We start from the raw sequence: 25,130 nt of genomic DNA on the forward strand, positions 1-25,130 counted from the left end.
TGTTCCATTTACCAGTGAAATGATAAAAAAGTAACTGTAACCTGATGTTATTTTAATCATAATAATAAATAACATGTAATAAAGCCAGAATCAAGGGTTTCTTTTTAAATAACAAAGTAAAAATGGAAACACATGTACCATATAATTCCAAATTGACTTATTAAAAACTCTGTAAACTTATTTAAGATGTGCACCAATTTAATTGCTTTTGTTAATGTCACTTTCATTCTTTTCTAGAAAGATGACTAGAATAAGCACACAGGTATGACTTTATATGAATCCTAATTAATCTTCTGAACTGACAAGATTAAAATGGAAAGAGCATGCTCTTTACAAACAAAGCTGACTCTGCGATAACCCAGAATAGGAAGCCTTCCACAAGCTGTCTGGGTAACTCGGATTTGGCGTCGGATAATGTCTGGTCCTTGTCAATTTCATATCAAAAAGCACCTACGACAGGACAGTGCTGAGTAGCCTTCACAGGCACACTGAGGATGCACATGGGGGCTGCTGTTATATTACCCCAGACAGACGCAACAAATGGAGCCTCCTTATGGAAAAAGCCATGTGTGTGTATGTGTGTGTGTGTGTGATATAAAACACATCAGAAAAAGAAAAGTTGCTGATGAGATAGAACAGGAATTGTTGCATACGGTAAGAGGTTCCTCCTATCAAAAAATGTGAGGTTGGATAAAGGATTTCCAAGCCTCCAGTTGTAAAATTCTTTAATTCCATGGGGTAGAAAGTGAATGTTCCATTAGCAAACTAAGACCCACAAACTCCAAGGGTGAAGCCCACATCTGGCACCAGTTCTCTTCTGACAGGTTATACCCTTTGATGGGAACAACTTACCAGAATATTAAACATCCTACTTCCTGTCTTTTTCTCCAAAAGACTTCTCCATGAGCACCCTGAGGACATGGCTTGCCTGTAATTTTGTAAGTCCAACAGGGTACCTGGAGCATACAGTGGGCAATCAGAAATGTGGAAAGGCCGAATAGAAAAACTACTAGAGAAAATTGGAGTGTTTTTTTTTTTTTTATGTGTTTTTATTGATTTTAGAGATGAAGGGAGAGGGATGGAGAGATAGAAACATCAATGAGAGAGAACCATAAATCGGCTGCCTCCTGCACGGCCTCTACTGGGGATTGCACTCGCAGCCCGGGCATGTGAGCTGACTGGGAACTGAACTGGTGACCTCTTGGTTCATGGGGCAACACTTAACCACTGAGCCACACTAGCCAAGCTGGAGTTTTATTTTTAAAATAATGAATGTTTATATCTTAGAAAATGTTAAACTCCTTGGCACCTAGATGTCACTTGAATAGATTCTTCAATTAAAATTTTCCTTTTCTGGTAACTACTATGCCAAGCTTCCTCCCAATACACAAGACAAAGGGGAATTTTTATAGTTCGATTGTCTCTTGCCAGGAGGAACCAGTCACCAACTCCTGTTCCATCATTCAGATTCTTAGAGTATAAAAATAGCCATGAAAAATAGTATAAATTGTACTGGCCATCTTGTTAATCAGGAACATCAGAAAGGAACAAGACAAGGATGTTTGCTCTCACTGCTTTTATTCAACATTGAACTGTCAAAACAATTAGCCAAGAAAAAGAAATAAAAGACATCCATATTAGGGGGAAGGAAAGTAAAATTCTCTCCATGTGTAGATGACATGATCATGAATACAGAAAATCCTACTGAATTCACTAAAAAAAACTACAGAGTCCTGAAAGGTTTCAGGATACATGATCAAAACACAAGAATCAATTATACTTCTATGCATTACCAAAAGACAATCCAAAAATGAAATTAAGACAATTTTATTTACGCTGCATCAGAAAGAATACAATGTTCAGTAATAAATTTAACTTTAAAAAATTAATTTTAACCTGTTTTTAATAAAAGAAGACTTGAACGCTGAAAATTACCAAACATCGTTGAAAGAAATTAAAGAAGACCTAAATAACTGGAGAAACATCTCTCCAGTTAATATTCCTCAAATTGATCCACAGGTTCAATGCATTCCCTATCAGAATACCAGTTGTTGTTGTTTTTGGAGAAATTAACAAACTAATCCTAACATGTGTATGGAAATATAAGGGACCCAGAATAGCCAAAACAGTCTTGAAAAAGAAGAACAAAGTTGGAAGGCTTATACCTCCCAATTTCAAAACTGCTACAAAACAGCAATAATCAAAATTGTGTGGTACTGGCATAAGGATGGACACGTAGATCGATGAGTAAGATTGAGAATATATTATATATTAATAGTCAATTGATTTTTTACAAGGGTGCTATGGGAATCAATGGGGGACGAATACTCTTTTTCAACAAGTAGTGCTGGTATAACTGGACAACTACATGCAAAAGAATACATTTGGAGCCCTGAATCATACCATATACAAAATTTAACTCACAATAGATCAAAAATCTAAATGGAAGAGCTACAATTATAGAACTCTTAGGAAAACCACAGGTGTCAACCTTTGTGACCTTAGATTAGACAATGGTTTCTTAGATATCACACCAAAAGCACAAGTGGAAAAAAAAAAAAAAAGACTAATAAGATATTGTCAAAATTAAAACTTTTGTGTTTCAAAGAATATTATCAAGGGAGTGAAAAGAAAACCTTTAGAATAAGAGAAAATATTTGCAAGTCATGTCTCTAATAAGAGTCTAGTATTCAGAATACATAAAGAACTCTTACAACTCTGCAATAAAATGACCAATAACACAATTTTTAAATGGACAAATAATTTGAATAACCATTTCTCCAAAGAATATATAGAAATGGACAATACATCCACAAAAACTTATACATGAATGTTCACAGAAGCATTATTCATCATAGTCAAAAAATGGAAACAACCCAAATCTCCATCAAGATGAGTGGATAAACAGAATATGGTATATTGAGACAATAGATATTTTTCAGCCATAAAAAGGAATGAAGTACTGGTTTGTGCTATAACTTTGAAACCATTATGAACCTTAAATTTTGAAAATATTATGCTAAGTGAAAGAAGCTAGACAAAAGGCTGCATGATGAATGATTCCATTTATATGAAATGTCCAGAATAGGCGAATCCATAGAGTAGAAAGTAGATCACTGGTTTCCAGAGGCTGAGGGAGGAGGGAATGGGCTAATTAGTAAGAAATTTCTTTGTGGAGTCATGAAAATGTTCTGGAATTAGATAGTGGTGATGGTTGCTCAACTTTGTGACTATACTAAAACCCACCAAATTATAACTTTAAAAGGGTAATTCTTATGGTCTATTTATCTCAATTTGAAAATAACAATAATAATACTGAGATACTTTCATCTACAGTTGATGAGAATGGTCACAGGTAGAACCTCTTGGAAGAGAGGCTTGGAAATGGGTATCAAATTTGACCCTATCATTCAAATTCTAAGAATTTATTTTCCATAAATAACTGAATGTCACAACTTCAGCTATAAAGATTATCTGCAATGTTGTTTATAATATCAAAATATTGGAAATGCCCCTAGGGTACAACAAAGATTTTGTTAAATAAATTATGGTACATTCATTCAATGGAAAATGTGTCATCAGCTATTAAAATTAGGTTTATAATATATTGTTAACCAGAAAAAGGAAATAAAATATGATATGTGATATGATCACCTCTTTGTTTTTTTAACTACGTATGTATGCCTGACTCCATATTATAGAAGTAACAGAACTAAGCTGTCTAACACTAGAGTCACTAGCCATGTGTATATATTTAAATTTAAGTTAATGAGAATTAATAAAAATTAAAAATTCAGTTCCTCAGTCACACTGGCCACATTTCAAGTGCTCAATCAACACATGAAGACAGCGGCTACTATACTGAACAGCACCGAACGTTTCCGTCATCACAGAAAGTTCTATTGAAATTAGCTGATAAAGAAGAATACTCACCAGTGGGCTTATAGGTGCTTTTAATTTTCTTCTCCTTATGTTTATTTGCCCCTTCTTCTATAATAATATAAATGTTTATAATAAAACAATGTTTTTATTTCTTTTAAAGATTCAAAGTAAACTGCAACAGGAGAGAAGGGATCTGGGAAAAGACTCCCTGGGTGCAGGCATCACTCACACAATGGAGTGAATCCCTCTGACCTCAGCAGCCAAGGGGCTGGTCCTGGTAGCTTCCCTTGCTGAGACCGCACCTCTGCCCCCACTGAGCTGGGGGTGGTGAGGGGACGGGAGCACCCACAGACTCCCACTGCTCTTAGCTGACATTCAGCAGTTTTTCAAGAATGCTTCTCAGTTTGCTGTATGCCTTCGATGGATTACCAGAGTGATAAAACGACTGTTTCTGTTCATTTTGTCCAAATTTATAGTTGCTTTCTGGGGAGAGGATTTTCAGCCTCCTCACTTGGCCCCAGCCAGAAGTCTTGTTTCCTAATACAGATTTTTAAAAAAATAATATTCTTGGTACTGCAGGCAGCTTGGGGAAGAGGCACTCTCAAGCTCCAGGTGATAAAATAGATTAGTTCATGCTTTCTGGAGGACACCATGGAAATATATATCTAGGGTCTTAAAAATATTATAGCCCTTTACTCACTTAAGTCACTTCCAGAAACTCTGTTCTAAGGAAATAATCGTGGATGTGCTTCAGAGACTTAGCTACAAGCACATGCATGACAGAGCTGTTTATGACAGCAAAGAGCTGAATTCAAGCTCGAAGTACAAGATGTAGCCTCACGATGAAATATTACACCAGCCATTAAACATAATGCTGTGCAGGAATCTTCAATGACATGAAAATGTTTGTAAAGGTTCAGTTTTAAAAAGAGTTTTAATACAGTGTAAAAAGTATCATTTCACTTTTGTAAAAATACATATATACACACACATATCTGTGCTTAAAAGAAATGAGAATAATTAAAACATAAACAGTGGCTATCTCTTTAATGGGAAAATATCTGACCAGGGAGATATAATCTCTTATTTTCCACACTGGCTACAATGAACATGTATCACTTTGGTAATAAGAAAAAAATAAGTTATTGTTTTTAAAAGATGAAATCATATGACTTAAGACAGAAAATCTTTGTACTTAGAATCTGAAATAAAATTATCACTACAGTTGAGTATTTTTACATGTTGTTCTGGGCTCCCTGGCAGCCAAGGCACAAAGAGAAATATAAAGAACTATATAGGTCTCCCAGGAGCTCAATGGCCACCCCGGCACTAGATTCTAAGAGAAAAGTATGATGCACATTTCTCAGTAACACTCATACCTACCCTGCAGTGTGGCACAGCTCTCATCTTTGTTCCAACTATTCTTGTAGCTGCCTAAGCACTCTGGTCCTCACACCTTGCTAAAGAACAAATAACACACACAGGGTGCCTTTTTTTCATAAAGCACTTATACCCCTTCTTTCTACCATAGCAAAATAGTCCCAAAATAAATGAGATGTTTGCAGTAAAACAGCAATGATGTGATATTTTGATGGTGTCGCTAGCTCACTGTGAACAAAAGCCCTCAGAAAATGGTCTCACAGATAAAGTGGATCATGAGGAGTGGTCCTTGCAGGTTACTTTGAGAATGTTCATTTCTTAATAAATACATCCAAGAAGAGAAAAGAGAAAAATCAGGTCACTGGCTATGCATGGTTGCTTTAAAACATGATGGAAGTCACAAAGAGGCAGAGCCAGAGCTACCAGCCTTGAAATGGTCTTGGCCAGGTGAACTCACCACAAGAAGTAGCCTCCATAACAGCACACAGGCTACACCCGTCGGAGTCAGAGTCTCTGAAGGCTCAGACGTGTGTGGTGGGGGATGGTCACGGGGGGGGGGGGGGGGAGTTGAGCCTTCTGTGGATATCTATCCTGCTATAGAAACAGTTTAAATTAGATTTCCCTCTGTATCTTACCTACATTTTCTCTCAGGTCCTATGGATCCAAGTCACTCCTAGAGAGAACAGAACTTGGAATGTCACAGAACCTGGGAGACTACTAAATAGCTTTCTTCTTCCAAATCTTCCCCACCCCCAAATGCCTTCCACTCCATGTCTCATGCTGACTTTCAAAGTCAAAATCAAATCTTTCCTGACCTGTGTGCCCTTTCTTTCATCTGTGACCCCTAAGAACACATACCCACTACACAACTCATTGACATTCATTTTGCACATCATGTGTCCCCAAGCAGGCTGTAAGCTGTGAAATACTGCGCATGTCACACAGAGCCTGCCAGTGTCTCGTGTATGAGTACTAAGGTGACAAGTACATCTAGATTACCCTGTTTGTGCAAGGCCCAAAGTAAACGCAGGGCTATCAAGCTCTTGTGTTGCTAAGTGACAGATAAGGTTGAAGCACAACTGTTAGCAAAACGATGGTGCTAAAAGGCGAAAGTCTCTTGACTGGAAACACAGTTTTCTAAGATTAATTCAACAAATTAAATTTTTTCTACTGATCACTATGAAGAAAAAGAATGAAATATTCTTCTTGATAGCTAAGGAGTTCACAGTTTCTTGGAAAATAAAGACACATATGTAGCTAAGTAGGATAACATGTTATAAAAAAAGTGGGGCACATAAAAATTGCCCAAAAAAGCCATCAACAGTGTTCAAGAGATGGTTTCAAGTTACATCCCACTGAATTTGGGCCAGGACTAGACAGAAATGGTGTCTGGAAAAAAAGAAGGAACCCTTTCTCTACTCTGAACAGATCTGCCCTCCTGCAGAGCCCAGCCTCTGGACTAGGCCACGCATGCGCAGGACTCAAGTTCATCTAGCGCATGACACTGGCCAGAGCAGCGAGGAAGCTGAAGCCGCTGAAGAAGCCAGCACTACAGTGGCACAAGAAGGCTAGGAGCTGCCAGGAGAGCTGTCTGGAAACCTTTGAAAGCTTATCTAGTGAGACAGGGGCTGGGGAAGCATTTTTCATACTGCAAGAAACAGCCCATTAGTGGGTGGTGAAATCAACTTAGAAGTACAAGACTCACAGTAAGTGTTGTTTCACAAAATGCTTGTTACGGGCATGAGTGTGTGTGTGTTCACACACGCACACACATGCACACACACGTGTGCACTGGGTCATGCAAATGGATTTCTTTCAAAACAGTCTGCAAGGTAGGCAGATTACTTGGTAGATTATAGAAGGACACATTTCAATTCAGTGGAAGAAAAATACCTCTAACAAGTAAAACTATCCCACAATGGGGTGTGTTATTTGAATGGCAGGCAGTTTCCAGCATCTGAAAAACAGCCAGCAGTGCCAAAGCCATAGTTTGTCATGGAGGGTATTCATGTAAGTACCAGTTAAATGAGAAGAACTCTAAGTTCCTTCCCCATTCTGTGAGACTATCAGTAGATCACAGGTAATTAACTATCACTGAAAACACAATTAAGAGGGAAACAATTCCACAAAGTCACAAGGGTGAATGTATACAGCCTGAAATATGTGGTCGTTTATGTTGGAATAGCAGCCCTGTGAAAGGAGAGGCTCTAAGTGATACTTAAACCAGAGGTTCTTAGCCTCAATGTACATCAGGACCACCTGGGGAGTTTTTAAAACGTGTATCAACTGAAACACTGGAGCCCAAGATTTTTATTTCGTTTAATGTTCCCCAGGTAAGAAGAGTTGAGAATCACTGATTTATATGCATAAAATGTATAAATAACACTGTACAAAGCACATAGGGAAAGAAAACAGCACCAGGATTTTCCATGAAGATCATAAAAGAAAGAGCTAGAAAACATCAAACCAAGGCTTCAGAATTCTGCTCAGGGCTGAAAAGAGCATCGCTCCCATGCTTACAACAAATAAAAACCCAGGTAAACTGCCAGTTCATAACTTTCTTAAATCCATTAGACAGCCGAGGTCACAGAACAAACCAGCCCAAAATCTAAGAGAACCTGGCACCTGCAGGAAGGGACAAGACATGAGCACTTGTTTACCTGGGGCAAATACACCTGGACACTGGCTAACAAGCATAAGTAATAGATAATAATGGAAAGCTTCTGGAAGAGTTGAAAGAGTACAGAGACAGACCACTCAGAGGCACCACGCGAAGGGAAGACCTAAGGCTGACACTGAAACAGATATTGAGAAAACCCCTTCAGCAAACCAGCCCCCAACTCTGAACTCAAGGTAGCTCAAGAGGACTGTGAAGTCTGTGATGCGCCTGAGGAAAACCATAGCAACAACAAACTTCAAATCCAGTTCAGCTCCTGACTAGATTGATCGAGAAGGGCTTACCCATTTCCAGGCATAAAAACTATCTCAGTCTCTAATGTTCTACATAAAGTGTCTAGTTCTCAACAAAACATTACAGGGCATACAAAAAAATCAAGAAAAAACTATATTGTCAAAAGACATAGCAATTAACAGAACCAGACTCAGATATGGCTCAGATGTTAAAGCTATCAGACTCAAAATTTAAAATAAGCATAATTGATTGTAAAAGGCCCTAACAGAAAAGGTGAACAACATAAAAGATTAAATATATAAATTTTAACAGAGAAATAGAAACCATAAGAATAAAATGGAAATGCTTGAAAGGCTAAACACAGTAATAGAAATTAAGAATGCTTTCAACAGATATTCCCCAATAGATTGGACACAGTCAAGGAAAGAATCAGTGAACCTGCAAATAAGTCAGTAGAAATTACTCAGACTAAAACAAAAGGGATAAAAGGATGAAACGAAACAAACACATTTAAAAAGTATCCAGGAGCTGTGGGATAACACCAAAATCCTAACCTAGGTGTAATCAAAATTGCAAGAGAAAAGAGAGTGGGACAGATGAAATATCTGAGGAAATAACTGCTGAGAATTTTCCAAAATTAACGACAGATACTAAACCACAGGTCCAAGCTCAAGAATACCAAGCAGGTCAAATACCAAGCATACTAGCAACAATAGCAACCCCCACAAAATTAAATACTTAAGTGTAAATATAACAAATCCTGTGCAAAACCTCTATCCTGAAACAACTATACTGATAGAAAAATAGGAAGAAAAAAAACACTGAAATAAATGGAGATGTAAGAGATATCACATTCACAGAGTGAAAAACTCAATATTGTAAAGTTGTCTATTCTTCCTAAATTAATCTATAAATTCAATGCAATCCCATTAAAAGTCCCAGCAGGAGTTTTTATACATATTGACAAGCTGATTCTACAATTTATATGGAAAGGCAAAGTAACTAGAGGAGCCATGACAATTTCATAAAAGAATAAAGTTGGAGGACTTACACTCTCTACTTTTAAAACTTATTATAAAGTCACAGTAATTAAGGCAGTGTAGTGTTGGCAAAAAGTAGGCATATAGATCAATAAAATACAATTGAGAGTCCAGAAATGAACACTTACATTTATGGCCAATTGATTTTCAACAAAGGTATCCAGGCAATTCAATAGAGAAAGAACAGTCTTTTAAACAAATGGTGCTGGAACAATTGAACTTCCACAGGCTAAAAAAAATTCCTTGACTCATACCTTACTCCTTATATAAAAATTAGTCCCAAGTGGGTCATAGACTTAAGTATAAAACTATGAAACTTCTAGAAGAAAACATAGAAAATCTTCAAGACTTTTGGTTAGACAAAGAATTCTTAGATAAAACAACAAAAGTCTGATTCATAAAATGATTGATAAATTGGTTTACCAAAGTTTTAAAAATTCTACCTTGAGAAAAATACTGTTGCAGGAATAAAAAGATAAGGCACAGACTGGGAGAAATTATTTGTAAATCACATTTCTAACAAAGAATATGTATCCAGATTATGTAAAGAACTCTCAAAACTTGACAATAAGAAACAGACCACCCAATAAAAACAGGTAATCAAAATAATCTCTGCATAACACTTCTAGTCTATAAATTTTTATATGAATTTGTACATTTTTTCCAGTCAGTTATGGGTCCAAACTTCTCACCAATTTTCATCTGTATCACATTTATCTGACAATAAAATTAGGCTTTAGGTCTCTGTTAACCTTTGATGCACTATACATTATATATAAATATATGCACTATACATATATATATATTAATTCTCATCTGGAGATATTTTTCCATTGCTTTTTCAGAGTGATTGGAAGGGGCGGGGGGAGAAACATCAATGTGAGAGAGAGACATTGATTGGCTGCCTCCCACACAAGGCCAGGGCAGGGATCGAGTCTACAACCAAGGTACATGCCCTTGGCCGGGATTGAACCCAGGACACCTCAGCCAACACTCTAACCACTGAGCCAAATCAGCTAGGGCCACTTCATATTGATCTAAAAAAAAAACTAATAGTTTTGGGGGTTTTTTTAACTCAGGAGATATAGTAAAGAGACTACTTTTCCTATCAAACAAAATTGGTGCTTTAAACAACCACAGCAAAAAACATTATAACTTCCTGAGTCATCAAAATTTATTTTCTCACCTTTTAAATAATGAACCCTGAGCATGAGTCACCACATTTTTAATCACCATACTTCCTCCTTCCCCTGCTACCAAAACTAAACAAGTCTGGAACACAACGATGAAAGAAATGACCCTTACTATCACTTTGCTCATATTTCTTCACTTGTTTCTCATCGCCTGGTACCATGTTTTGTAAGTCACTATAAATCGTGTTTGGAACAATGTCAGGTACAACAAACAGATTCTGCATGAAAAGAATCCTTTAAGATCAAGTTATCCCACATGTAACCCTCTCCTTCCAAGTGAACGTGTGTCTTTTTTTCTCCCAATACCATACCTGCTCAGGCTGTATTTCCCTGCTGGCAACCGGAGAGAGATTAAACCTTGAAGGTTTTCAGCACTATGCCCAGCGTGTTTCTTTTCTTAACATGTTTTCTTTTTCATTTCAGGACTTCTCACCACCTGACATATGAAACAAAACATAAATGTCTCCTTCCAGCAAATTGTAAGCTCCATGAGAAGAGACTGTCTTTCTTGTGTACTCTTTTATTACCAGCGCCCAGATCTGCGTCTGGCACGCAGTAGATGCTTAATAAATATTTATGGAATGAATGACTACCCAGAGTATCTCTCTGCCTCATTCCCTCACATTCTCCCAGTGATCCTGATTAACCCATGCCAGTACTGCTGAGGAAACAACTAAATATGCTGCCTTCCACTCCCTCCTTTCTGCCAGGATTAGTGACCAGGTCTTTTTGCCAGTTTCTATGTTAACTAGATATTGAGGATGGAGGATCATGAGAAGTAGCACCCCTGGTTACCCAATCTAACCCCACATGTCCGCCAGTGTCCACCGTATCAAATGGAAACAAAAAGCAGCACTCACCTCACACTTCAAATGAAAACGGGCTAAATGCTTTCAAAGCAATAGACAGGCTAGTATCCTAGACACAATTACGGAGTATTCACTCCTGGACTTACTGCCTGCAGAACTGTCTTCTAGTCCAGGATCTACCACTAACTGCATCTTCACCAAGTCCCAGCCCGTTAGTTTAAAGGCAGGTGCCGACCCTGAAGTGAAGACATGGGAGGAGGGGGCCTGGGGGAGGGTGAAGCGGGGGTACCGGGGAAGGCTGGGGAGTGGGAGGCACAGCAGATCTGTGAGGCTTTTTCCCACTTCACGAGGCCGGTCCCCTAAAAGCCTCCACCTAGTCCACCCCTTGAGAATTACCACCCCAGAGCAAGCCACTATTGCTGTTTTTAATGGGAGCATGAAAAACTCAGAAAAACTTTTCCAGGTTTTGAGTGTAAGTTTTTTGAGGAGTGGCACCAAAATGTATGCTTCTTAGTGATACCCAGATTGGTATCTGACATCGGGTACTCGTGTCTCTACCTGCGTCTCCACCCTCAGCTCCTTTCTTCCCGTCAGACACACCATGTACTTCTATTGTACTGAACTTCTCCTGGTTGCCCATACAGGCCACGCCTTTGGCCATCTGTCGCCACCGGTGGGAGGAAGGGTTGACTGCCTACCTAACAGCCCAACAGGCAGTCTCGCTTTCTTCCTTGCTAACAGAATTCCAATTTTGTTCAGATTTGCAGGATTGATGTGCTCAGGGGACGTGAGCCCCTCCCCCAGCTCCAGAAGCTTGCTTGGCCAAAACATTCATAGCCATCCTATTCTCCTTTGCCAGTGACTGGTTTAGGGTGGGCATGTGACTATTCTGGCCAATGGCACCTGGCAATGGCACATGGAACTTCTGGGAAATGTTGTCCTTTGTTATCTAGAGAAACACGGAGAAGCAAGCCCTGTCCCTTCCTTTCTGCTTTGGATGTTACCACATGAAGGCAGAATGGAGCAGAAAAAAACAAGGGAATCTTCAAGGAGCCAACCTAGAGCTCTGACTACTCTGAACTGCCTCCCTCCAGACTTCTTATACAAGATAGTAAAGTAACCTCAATAATGTTCCTTACAACAGAAAGCTCTAAATGACACCCTACCACATGGCTTGGAAGTCCCTCCAACTTTTTCCCCTGCAGGAGCCTTACTCCTCTCCAGTTTAAAGGACACTTTGGGAAGTCTTCACTCTATCTCCAGTGCAACAGTCCCAGACACTACCTTTCCAGCCAGACAGTGAGCTCAAAAGAGGGCATTTTCACCCTTGGCAGAGACTTCAGCATATGTTTGACATTAATTAAATGTTGAGTGAATGAATGAACAACAAAACAATGAATAAAGGGATGAACATGCAAGGTGCCTCCGTGTCTTGGATAAAGGCTCAATGACTGACAGAATACAGCATCCAGGCAGTGTACGCTGAGCTGCGGACTTCTTTAGAAGGCGATAAGCAAAGGCAGAGGTGGTGCAATGGGCATGTCCTGTTATTATCTGCCCAGGATGCAGCCTTCGCATTGGGAACTGCCCTTCTCCAATTCCCAGGAGCTGGTACTATCAGAGTAGCTTAGCTAACCCCCCCAGGCACTGGTGGCATCTGGGTAAAGTGCCCACTTCTGGGGTGGAAACCCATTCCCTATCGACTGAGATGGCTTGGCCCTGCTTTGGTCTAGTTTATCAATAAGATTTGCTATGATGATGGAGGAGATGGAAGAAGAGACTGCCCCCACCCCCACCCCACCATCCCCACCCCAGAGGAGCAGATAAGCCTGAAGGTGCCAGTGCTATTTATCACTCCACAGAAAGAGCCCGTCAACACAGAGGGAAAAGAGCCAAGATACACATCAGAGAGAAGGAGCCCTGCTACAGGAGCTCCTGGATCTAACTGTGCCTGAAGCTAAAACTCTCAGCCTCTTCATTCACGTGACCCAATCAGCTTCCATATTGCTTAAGGCAATTTCCAAGTGAAGCAAACCCAACCCAAAGAAAAGAATTCTGACAAATGCCATGATGACAGCGGGCTGATAACACCCTTCTGTCTGCAGGGCCTGTGCACCGGAGACTCAGTCTTGGCCTCTAGAATGGTGTCAGGAAGTAAGGCAGCCTGGGAGAGGCCTAGCCACGAACAAGTCAGAGTGGGAAAAGCGTAACAAAACCAAAAAAGCCCTCTCCCCCCAAACACACTGCAACCACCACCACCAGGGTCCCTCCTAAAAAAAAGGGTAACCTAAGCCTCCTGGATCTCTCTTCTGTTCAGAAATGTGTGGGGACTTCTGGAAGGCATAAAAAAAAAATTTAAAAAAAAAGGAGAGAACTTTTTCATCAAGCACTGTGCTGTGTACTTTGCGAACATCAGATAACTTAAGGCCGTCCTAATCATAATTCCCACTCTACCTTTGAGGAAACCGAGGATCTGCGAAGTTAAGTAACTTGCTCAAGGTAACACAGCTAGCAGCTGGAATTTAAACACCATTCTAGACGTTTTCCCCGGTATCGCCCCCACCGCCAGGCCCGGGAAGGCGGGGCGCACACCCCGCCTCTCACAAAGCCCCGGGGCGCAGTCCTGCAGCTTTACCGCCTAAGGCTTTTCCGAAGCCCTAGGAACCCGTGGGTGCAGGTCGGCTGTTCAACACCAACAGCAAAAGTAAAGAGCCGCGCAGAGGCGTCGCAGCGCGGGCGCAGGCCCCTGGGAAGCGCTGCAGGCGGGGCGCTGAGCTCCCGGCTCCTCGGTGGGCCCGCCGCCCGCAGCAGCCCCGCAGCAGCCCCGCAGCAGCCCCGCAGCAGCCCCGCAGCAGCCCCGCAGCAGCCCCGCGCCCCTCAGCGCTCGGGCCCCGCCTCCCCTCCCAGCGGCGCCCCGGCCTCGGGAACAGCCGCGCAGCCCCGCCCGCCGCGGCCCCAGCTCCCGCCGCGTCCGGATGCCCGCAGCCGCTCCCCCGAAGCCAGCGAGCGGACCCAGCCTCTCCGCGGTGCCCCGGCCCCCGCGCGCCGGACCAGGGCGCCCCGCCCCGCCCCGCCCGCCCCAGCCGCGCGGCCCCGCAGCCGACACCGTCCCCGCTCACCTGCGCCGCCCGCGCCGCCCGCGCTCGCCGGGCTCCGGGCCTCAGCTCCGAGCGCGCCCGCCCGGGGCCCGCGTTGGCTGCGGCCGCGCGGGGCGGGGCGGGGCGCGGCTCCTCCCCGCCCGGAGCCACCTGGGACACCCCGAGGGGACCGAGGCCCGACAGGTGCCCCCCCTTCCCCCGGCCAGGGAGCAGCCCCGGGCTCCAGCTCCCCTGGAAAACCTCCGGGATCCTCCGCGGGGGGGAGGGACGCCCGGCGACCGCCTGGTAGGTGACACTTGGGACGTTCCGCGCCCGGGCGGCGGCGGGGACTCAGGCCCGGCCTGTCCCACCCGGCCCGCTGCTCGGGGATGGAGCGCGGAGCGAGCGCGCCGCACCCGGCCGAGCCGCAAGGGCGGGGGGCCAGCCCTGTCCTGGTAGAATATCGACCCCGAGACCCCGGGGAGAAAATGCCAGGGCGCGGGCGCCGGTGAGTTAGCTCCGAGCTGGGAGAACGGAAAAGGCCTTTTCCCACCGTCCCACCCTACGCCGTCCCCACGTCACCCGCCCCTCAAACGACCCCCTAATAACGGCATTAGGCTATTATTAAACAATTTCCGATGGTAATATCCTCCCCACCCCCAGACTGTGAGCCCCAGGTCCCGCAGGAACCGCGCTCGCCCGCCGCTGCTGAATCACCAGAACCTTGAACTGACCCAGGACAGGGCAGGGGTTCACCTAACACCGAGTAAACCAACACGCTGTGGCCCGGGCTTTCGAGTCCAGCCGTGTGCTGGTCATTCACATCGGGCCAGCGCGGCGCACGGCGGGCAGCCCACCTGTCCTCTCTGAACTGCTCCCCTCCCCGCCTGCTGCCAGCCAGGCAGCTTGTGGGAGGTCTGCACTCCCAGGGCAACTTTGTAAACTGTCAAGCAAATCTTTAACTTCTGAAGATGTCACAGGCAGGGGAACTCCGAAATATAATGCCAGCCTTGCACTGTGCAAACACTCTGGCAACAGACCCAAAATCCCACAGCTGGTAGTTGGAGATGCTGGCGGGACTGTAGCTGGGAAGTCTTGGCCGGGACAGAACTTCTGCAGAAATGGGGCTTGGATTTGGCCCTCTGCTGAGATCTCTCATCTGTGGCCTTTCCAGGCCTCTCGGAGGTCAAGTGTGACCTGAGCCACTTGCACTCACTGAGTCCCTGAAGTTTCAAAAACAAAGACTTGTCAAAACAGGATACAGAGAGTGTGGAATGTTTTTGTGCGTGTGTCCCATTGAACAAATAAATGGGCTTCACACACATACACACACAAGGTAATGTTGTGATGCTGCTAGTTTCAAGACTCATTGAAGAAACCCATTTCAAGAGCGGTACAGGGAATGCTGTACAACTTTGAAACTGCAATGGAGAACGTTTTTCTTATAACTATTTCAGTACACTTCTATGACTGCCTGTGTTAAATCTCGCAGGCTGTAATTAGAGACTGCCAAGGTGAGGTCATGGTCAAGTGGCTCACTCCTTCCCTTCCCCCAACAGTAGGCTCAGCATTCTCAGGCCTGGAGCCCCCATGCCCCTTCACCAGTGAGTGCTGCGTGGATGGGTGTTTTAAAATCTGGTGTTGCCTGGCTGGACACGTCACACTGGGCAAGGCCAACCTGGAAAAAAGTTGCAGTGGATGCCCCACCTAGGTGTGCCCTACTCCAGCTGTCCTCCCTCTGTGGCAGGTGGGGAGGCTGGTATCCCAGGGTGGGGCTGTGGTAGGGCCTGCCCTCTGGGGCAGCAGCAGGTGGGGCTGAGCTTGGGAGCTCCTCCGGGTCTCACCCACGGGAAGTGGGCCCAGCCCTTGCTGTGTGTTGGTTTCAGTCAGTGGAGCCTGTGCTCCTCTGTGATTTAGCATCCTCCTGCTGTGCGTGACCTGGGCTGGGCCAGCCTGGTAAGTGATGCCACCCAGACTGGCCTGGGAACCATCAGGAAAGCACAAGTTCTGCCCTGGCACACACATGGGTGCGCTCTTGCTCGCTCTCCCTTACTCCCACCTCTGCTTCCTGAATATCCCTGGAGCTATTCTTCAGTTATGCATTTCTGCCACTTAGGAAATGTGCAGGCATAAAAACAGGCAGAATCTCTGCTTGAGGGTCTTTGCTGAAAGGGGCATCCGAAACGTGAAGGTCTGGTACCATTGCGAGGTTCAGTGGAATTATGTACGTGAGGTGCCTGAGCACAGAGCCGGCACAAGGCACCTGCTCACTAAACGGTGCTCTGACTGTCGTTAATGTCGCTCTGACTGGCAGCACAGAGACGGCCAGCTGATGTCTGATAGACACTGAAGTGCTGCTGAAAATAGGCACAAAACCACTGCTGGACTCCTAGGAATCTAGAATGAACTAATCCTTGCAAATAACTGTCTTACTGTTCTCTGCTGGTCCCTAAGAAAGTATTTGAACTAGAAAAGCTTCAGTTTCTTGTCTATCTCTAGTTCTCTGATAATATCACGAAAGAGAAATTATCCAAAAAGGAAATAATCCAAAAAAATTTCAGGAAATACTTCCCTTCTTAGCTGCTTCTACATTTACTCAGGACTCAGTGTGTACGTTAATACTGTATTTCATTTTCTGAGAGTATCTTTTAATAAAGCAATGCATATAAAGTTCCTAGGATCATTCCTGGCACATAACTACTCAACTAATTATAACGAATATGGGAGAGATGTAGGAAATGGCTATAAATATTAGAGTCAGAAAGAGCTATGACTGCAGGGAGGCAAATCTGATAATCATGTGATTAGATCACCCAAAATTATAAGTTCACTAGTTATGGAATCAGACTATTTGGGCTCAAATCCAGCCACCATTTACAAGGTATGTTAATCTCTCTATGCCCCACTGTGCTCATCTATAAAATGAAAATAATACCAGTGTATCATAGGAAAGCCGAGAGACACAAATAGAATAACCTTCAGTGAGCAGCTACTTTGCGACGGGCATGGCTCTAAATTCTTAGATTCTCTTTTGAGAGCTGACTTCAGAGTAAAAATTCTTCGTCAAGGGCCTGAGACCCTGAAACTGGATTCAGTATGGTGTGCATGCATACACTTTCCCTAAAGAGAGCATCCACAGCTGTCCTCAGATTTGCCAAGAGGTTTGGGTCTCGAACATAATTAGAATTGACTGCCTCCCAGACTTAGCCAAGGGTTTCTGAGCTGGAAGACTTAGGGATCAGCAGACCACTGTTCCCAGACATCTCTGGGGAGGAGGGTCACCTGGGAAGCTCACTCAAGACAGATTCCTCTGCTCCTGAGGATTTGGGTTCAAGAGAGCAGGAGGTTTTAGAATAAGCACTCCTCATGCCACTTGCCTCCAGGCAGCCTGGAAACTGACCTCATCCCACCTTCTCCTTTCTCAGGTGAAGAAACAGGCCCAAAGATGGTTCAGTTTCAAACAGCTTCCATCCCACACCTGCAAGGAGCCTCCCTTCCCTCTAAGCAAAGTTCTCATCCCACCTGAACAAAGGAAGAGAAATGTTTTCCCTTCCACAACCCAAGTTCACATGAGGGGCACTCTAAAGATAAAATAGGGCTTTTAAAAGAGAAAAATAAAATGCACAGCCACCTCTGTGTTAGCCCTTTAAATCCCAAAGAAGCCTAGACCTGTCTCTCCAGGACTATTGATACCTCACCCCAGCACCCACCCCCTCCGTACACCCCACATGTATCTCGTTTGCTATTTGAACAGCTGAGGCTATTCAGCTAACACTTTCAAGTGACACCTTTTAAAAAAAAAGTAGAGGTTTTGTTCTACTTCCTAAAGCCACAGGCTAATTAGATACCGAACAGCCTGCCTCAGTCTGATGCCATTTAGTTATGTGAGGCCCAAGGTGGGAAACTTTTGCTCCTTTCCTGGTAGATCTAGCTGAGAACTGAGTCTGGAGCAAGAACAGGGCAGGCAGAGGCCGCAGCAAGAGTTGTGATCAAAGTAATGTTTCAGGGGTGCCCAGACGGTCCACTCAAGCATTCTCAAATAAAATCCAGAATCTTCTCTTTTTGACTGGTGAAATTCTCTCCATGCTGACCAAGGGCAGCCAAGGAAGTATGTGCTTCATTGGGGTTTTGATGCTCACCAATCAGAGTCCTGATGTAGCAAAAAGTTGAAACAGCCCCAAGTGTGTTGGGTTTACTTCTCACATACCAGGCCAGCAAGCGAAATTTCCAAGGAAGAAATTTCATTTTCCTGAAAAGAGGGCTATGAAAAGATACAGGTGCCCCCTCAGGCTTGTGCTTGACCCTGAAGTTGGACAGCTTTTCTAGATCTTTTCCTCAATATTCTTCCCCCTCCCCGCCCAGGACTGTGGATCAGTGAGAGTTTGCTGGGCTGTCTAAAGCATCACTGGGCATGTGTTCGCCCTCTTTCATCTGGGTTTCAGAGGGAGCACTAAAGTGTAGACTACATTCTGTGGGTCTGCTTACAAAATGACTGGCTACAAAAATGTCCAAATAGCTATGTTGTTATATTTCTAACCCCAGGAAAGAAGTTCTTGATTCTTCCAAATTTGCTTCTTACTTTTGAAGGCAACACAAACATAATTATCATCCTTTTAATTTGCTAGGTCAAGGAGGAACTGAAATACCAGGTTGAAAGTAGACCCAAGACACTTGCTACCACAGTGTCCTGTTTTCTCTTTACTGTACTTGAATGCCCAGAGTCCTTTTAGAAAATGGTGTTCCCTGCCTTATAAGTTGCCTCCAAGAAAATAAAGACTTCATTTTGTCTTGTTTACCACTCCTCTCCAGCTCTGAAAGCAATGCTGAATACAAAGTAGGTGCTCAGATATTTGTGGAAGGAATAAATGACTGCTAATATTTTTGCAGAAAGCTTAGAGTTCCTCACATGGAGATTTCTGCTGCAGAGGCCAGATAACTTGTTGGAGGTACTAGGCTAGCATGGGGAGTGGTGGGAACTACTGGAACTCCAGTCTATAAGCTGCGAAAGTCCACTCTTGAGCGCCAGGTCCCTGGCACATAGTAGACATGTAACAATGAGTGTGGCTACATTTCCACCTAACTCATAACAAGCAGTGCTTGACTGCATGTCAGCAGGGCTTCCGCTGCTATCACAGTTACTATGGGAGCCTCGATGTTTGCAGGCCAGGGGTGATGCAGCAGAGAGAACCTTGACTCTAGTGAGCAAGGTGCTCTGGGCTTGGTCCCTCCATGTGACCTGAAGATGGTCACTTAATGTCGCTGGGTAGATCCAGATGATTCCCAATATCCCTGTACCTTTCTCTGCTGCTCCACATATTGGTGACATACACTTTATTTCTTCAAGAACTCCCTAGTTTATTGGCTCAACATAGTAAAGTGAAAAACACTTTAAAAGGCACTATTTACAACAACTCATAGGGGAATTGGGAAGGGCAAAAACTGAGATGGGCAAGCCGAGGGCTGTCATAGAAGGAATCCGAGTGCTAGAGCCAAAACAACCATGTGACCTTGGACAAGTTACTTCACCTCTTTGGATTTTGGTTTTCTCCTGGTTTAAGGTCTGAAAGGAGATGAGTACATAGCCGAGGCCAAGATCATGGTCATCTCGAGTTTACAAATGGCTGGTTCACGCACAGAGGACAGAGCAGCCTGCACAGTACAGCGAGGACCGTCCTCAGGGGTGTGGCAACAGGAGGGGACTTTCAGATACAGGCTCTTTCTAGCAGAGGGAGCAGACAGCTTATTTCCAGATGCTGGCACAAGCCGAGTGTGCTTTTGTGTACCAGCTTGGCTAAGTGATTCCATAAGCACCTCTAATCTCTCTATGGGGAACTTGTTAAGCTGCTGCAAAGATGCGGGGGGGCAGTGCAGGCTCCCAGCAGCTGTGGTTACTGGGAAACTGAATGGACGTGATCACGATCCCGGGGCAGGACAGTGAGTGCAGAGCACCCCACAGGAGCTCTCCCACCAGGCAGACAGTGCAGACACTGGCCCTGAAACCCTCCTCAGTGGAGTTACTGGGAGGGGAGGCGCATTCTCTCCCCATGAAGTAGCCTAAGACAGCTTTTCCCTAGGAGGAAAGAGGGTGGCGGAGTGGGAAAAGGAAGACCTCATGGGCAGCAGCAGATGAACCTGTCTCCTCAGGCTCTTTCTTCTCTCCTGCTAGAAGTAAAGGTGCTGACCGGGGAAGGCACAGCCGGGGTCCAAGGCAAGACACCTTCTCCTGGGAAGTTTTTGATGATATAATCCGTTACATTCGAGTAGCACTTTATAAAATGCTTGCACACAGTTTCTCATCTGACCCTCATGACAAACTGTGAAGGGCCAAAGGCAGTGAGCTAAAACTTCACAGTTCAGACGAGGCCCTGAGGTACTGTACGGTTAAACCACCCAGCCTGCATCCACAGCTGCTCGGTGGGAATTACAGTCGAACCCAGGTTCCAATTTCACCGTTCACTCGATTTTGGAATTGTGGATGGAAAGGGGGCCACATACCAAACCTGACAAGCTCAGAGGAGGCCTGATGGCGGCCTTGCAAACTCGAGGACCTAAAGTAACCACACGGAATGGTCTGAAATTAAAACTTCCTAACTAAAAGCAAGTCATGGTGGGCAGTCATGTTCTAAGCTGTTATTTTCCTTGACAAAGGTCATCTTTACCTAACTGAGCATGTCTATTGTCTTTATGCATCTACGATGACGTATCTTTGGAATGCCAGAGTAACCCTCCTTTTCCAGACTCCTGAGGGCACAGTCTCCCACCAGAGCAGAGACCACAGGATCCCTCATTGTGTTTTCTCCCACACACCATCTCCATGTGCTGTAAATGTTGTTAACTGTCCCATACCCACCAATGTAAAAGAAATATGTGTCTGATTTACTTTGTATCCAGTCCCAGAGGTCTCCCCACTGTGCCTTCTCCCACCTCCCTAATCTACCACCAACGGAGTTCATGTAACCCCCTTACATCTTCTTTCCGGTGTGTAAAATAAATGGTAAAACTGCCATTTTACGGAGCATTTTCCTCAATCTGGCAGTTGACATCTGTTTGGACGTGTCTTATCTCTACAAAATTATAGACTGTTTCTGACTTACAATGGCTCAACTTAATGATATTTCGACTTTAGCATGGTGTGAAAGCAATAGGTGTTGGTCGTTTCCCAGGCTGGCGATGTGTGGCACGTGCTCCCTCATGATACTGGCAGTGGCAGCGAGCAGCGGCTCCCGGGCAAGCACGGGGTCGGGGGGGTAGGCACCCGGTGCTCTACAATGCAGTGCTCATAGCAGGCTGAAGTTTAGTGTTCAGTAGGATAGGTGTATCAGTTTATTTCCAACTTAGGGTGTGTTTATTGGGACATAATCCCTAGTAAAGAAGTCGAGGAGTGTACGTAGGTACTTGGCAGTGCCATTGCAGGGGCATTCGGCTGTTGCCTGCATGTCCCAGAGGGGGCATTGCAGGGCAGCAAGGATGCCTGGCTGGAGAGTGGGGTCTGTTGGCACTGGCTGGAGGAGTTAGCATCCCTCAGCCTAGAAACCTCTGCCACCAACCTGTCATTCCTAATCCTGCATCAGCAGCACCCTCGGACAGGAGAGGTGCCCCTAGAGTCTGGTAAAGCAGGGGGGGCTCCTAGAACCCCACCGGTATTGTTCGCAACCCTTCTGGAGCTGGACTTGCATGTACAGATGTGGTACGACTGGCATGTTTGCTTGTCCTAAACCCACAGCACTAAAATGAGATGCTATTAATCTCCACCACCGGGGGGTGGGGGGGGGGAGGCAGGGGAGCGATTATCAGCAGGGCTCCGAGCAGCCTTCTCAGCGTCACACAGACCCGGGGGTAAGGAGAACCCGCCCGCGCCCCCTCAGACCCCCATAGAGCCGGCTGAGATGGGGCAAGAGAACCCTGCTTTATTTTTAGCCCAGGAGGCTGAGGCATACAGGTCATGTACTTAAAAGTTCAACCAGAGATAGGTAATGTCACAAGGAGGAAAAAAGTGGACACGGATCATGATCAGTGACATTCTCACTACACAGTGCGAAGTGGCTGCCTCGCTTCTAAGTGTCTGTTACTTTGGAAAAGCTTCTGACAACAGCACCGCTCCACACAGCCGTCCTTTAGAAGCCCCTACCCCCCCACCCCCACCCCCACCCCCACCCAATTCTGCACCATCAGGCCCCCTGCGGCAAGGCACCCTCTTTCATTATCTTTTGATGATTCTTTATTAGATACATCTGCTGGCTTAAAGTGATTCAAACAGTGATGTCTCAGAGTCCCCTCAAAGGAGGAAACACAAAAAAGCTGTGGAGCTATAACACTTTGTATCAAGTCTTTACAAAAGGACTTTTTGAGGCTTATTACACACCACACGCACCCCTGTTCCGAGAGGTGGTGTTACCAGCTGCGGAGCACAAACCTTGGGGCCAGGCCCCTGGGCTTCAGTCTCGCCTCCTCCCCCAGCTGAGACCTTGGGAAAGTGCCTTGACTTCTCTGTGCCTGTTTCCTCCCCGGGAACGTGGAGATAATGGTGCCGACCTCGTGGGGTTATTAGGAGGATTAGGTGGATTAATACATGTAAAGCACTTAAAACACTGTCTGGCACCCAGCCAGAGGAGTCTCGCATGAACCGACTGCTCGCTGCGGCTTTCTGAGCGTGATGAGGTTCTGGTGCAGTTACATGTCGTACAAAACAAGTTTGCCAATGGCTCCGATTTCGCTCCCGCGTTCCGAAGGAGTAAAACGCGGCTGCAGGAATCTTGTGCAGCCTGGGCGTGGGGGAGGGGAAGCGTTTGGAGGGTGCTGAGCAGGGAGGAGCTCCCAAACAGAAGCTCTGTGGTGACCTGCAAGGCTCCTATTATCTGGAGCCCAACGAACCACACAGAAATTGGTGTTTTCTTTGCCAAAGGGAAAGTAAAAATCCCATGGCTCAGGGTGCCTTTTGTCAAATGAGCCCACATTTTCATCTGATGTGTCACCCAAGAGATTCCTCCCTCCTTCTGTTATTTTATTATGTACGTAAGACAAATCACAAGATGAAACCTGTCACAAGTGCTAGAATTAAAACTGCCAATATACACGTCACCGGTAATTGCCTTTGCAGATTAGAGCTTCAGTTTCCTATTCCCCCAGAGTCCAGCCCTGTGCTTCCGAGGCACAGCCCAAACTCCGCTCAGAGCATGGGGGACCGGGGACCCTGGGAACAGTAAGAGCCTGCAGTTCTGGGACCTGTGGGGTCATTCCCCATTGATATTGAAATTTGCTTTGTAATTGAGTTCTCTCAGAGGACTGCTTTCCCATTTTAAATAAACAGGCTTCAGCCTAAAAATGCATCTACCCCACTTGTGGTTTTACTGCATAAGTCACCTTTAACAATCTAATATCTGGAAACTGCCTCTTCCAAGTGCATTGGGAAATAACCATTTGGGAAAAACCATTTCAAGAGACATGGGTAAGACATCATAAAAGCACATCTTTTGCAGTGCCTTCAATTCCACTTATAAAATGTTCATTTGGCAACCATCTTTCCCGTTTTTAATAGATTAAAACAGTTTACTGTCTGGCTCTCATGCAACATTAACCAACCCAAGAACGAGAATGAGGGTGTTTTACATAGGCCATGCCATGCATGGCAGGATTCAGTGACTCAAGGTAGGAAAGACTCCTTGCTGAGAGCTGGTAAAAATAATCCTGTGTCCTGCCATTTGCTATTCTCCGAAGGCTCCCAGCATCCTCTCGAGATCTCAGAACTGCACAATACTAGTAATCAGTAGGTTAAACAAGAATACAAACACCTCAACCCTTCTCGAAATATGTCAATAATCTTCCAACATACATAGGGCTCCACTGCATTAGCCGCAGAATGCCAATGCTCTAAGACATTATTAAAATAAGTGTCCTTCTCAGGCAAGAAGCTCACTAAACACTGGTGTGTCTACTGAGCTTTAATTCAACCCTGCTTTTAAAATTAATGTTTATTTACATCAGTTGCTATTGTTTGAGTGCTGAATGGACAAATGTCAGGTTTTCTTGTTTCTTCAATGAAAAAAATAAAAATAAAAACAGATATTCAGGCTAAGCAAAACAAAAAGGTCAGGGTTCACTTTGGTCACACTTTGAATTTGAGCTCCAGCTCACTGAAATGGAGCCAGAAAAATGGCACATACACTGGCATTGGACTCAAATAAGAAAAAACAGACCAGCCAAAGTTTAAGTCAAGTTTATTTTCCACTTTTAGTATTTTTCAAATTATACAACATGCAGACTGCCAGAGTATCCATACATCTTCATTTTAGAACCTAGAAGAAACCAAAATTCTCCAAAGGCCAGGGGAGGGTTACTTCCAGATCTTTTGTTACATGTACTATATATTACAGCTTCATTACGCGATATAAACTGCCATTCTCCCCTTCAAACCACCAAGTTTGCCCACGATTTAAATAAAAGCTACTGTACAGATACACAGGGCCCAGAGAACACACATCTGCAGTACACACTACATACTTTACAAACTAGACATGAATAATTCTACAGATGCCCTACTCCCCTCATCTCCGCGCACAATGTAAAGTAGTTAAAACCAATACACAATTTGTAGTGTGTAAGCAGACTTCATGGAGCAGTGCTTCCTTGGCAACAGACCTGGCACTTGTTCAACACTTTTTAAAAGTCTGCGTTGTGGTGTTACATGAGGCTGTTGTAGACTATGATGGTTCCTTCAGCTTGCTCAAGATACGCAGGGTGAGACAATGAAGTGAAAGAAGTGAAAACTTCCCCCCGCCCCCGCCAATGAAAAATTTCCCCAATATGCCATAGAGCCAGAGTCCAAATGTCTTCTGCCCTGC

The 25,130-nt window shown here is 44.5% G+C and overlaps 1 protein-coding gene across 3 annotated transcripts in view; it reads right to left on the reverse strand.

Moving 5' to 3' along the window:
• The window catches only part of LYPD6B (LY6/PLAUR domain containing 6B), a 149,632-nt gene extending 138,623 nt beyond the window's left edge, over positions 1-11,009 (reverse strand). For 2 of the 3 annotated variants that reach the window (XM_016205584.2, XM_016205605.2), the window contains exon 1: positions 10,718-11,009. The gene's annotated coding sequence lies outside the window, so the exon portion shown is untranslated. Of the gene's footprint in view, positions 1-5,719; positions 5,895-10,717 lie in introns of those variants that run through there. The other variant, XM_016205622.2, reaches the window with a different exon arrangement.
• Between the last annotated feature and the right edge of the window lie 14,121 nt (positions 11,010-25,130).

This window comes from Miniopterus natalensis, chromosome 8 (genome assembly GCF_054644295.1).
Source record: "Miniopterus natalensis isolate mMinNat1 chromosome 8, mMinNat1.hap1, whole genome shotgun sequence".
Classification (NCBI taxonomy): Eukaryota; Metazoa; Chordata; class Mammalia; order Chiroptera; family Miniopteridae; genus Miniopterus; species Miniopterus natalensis.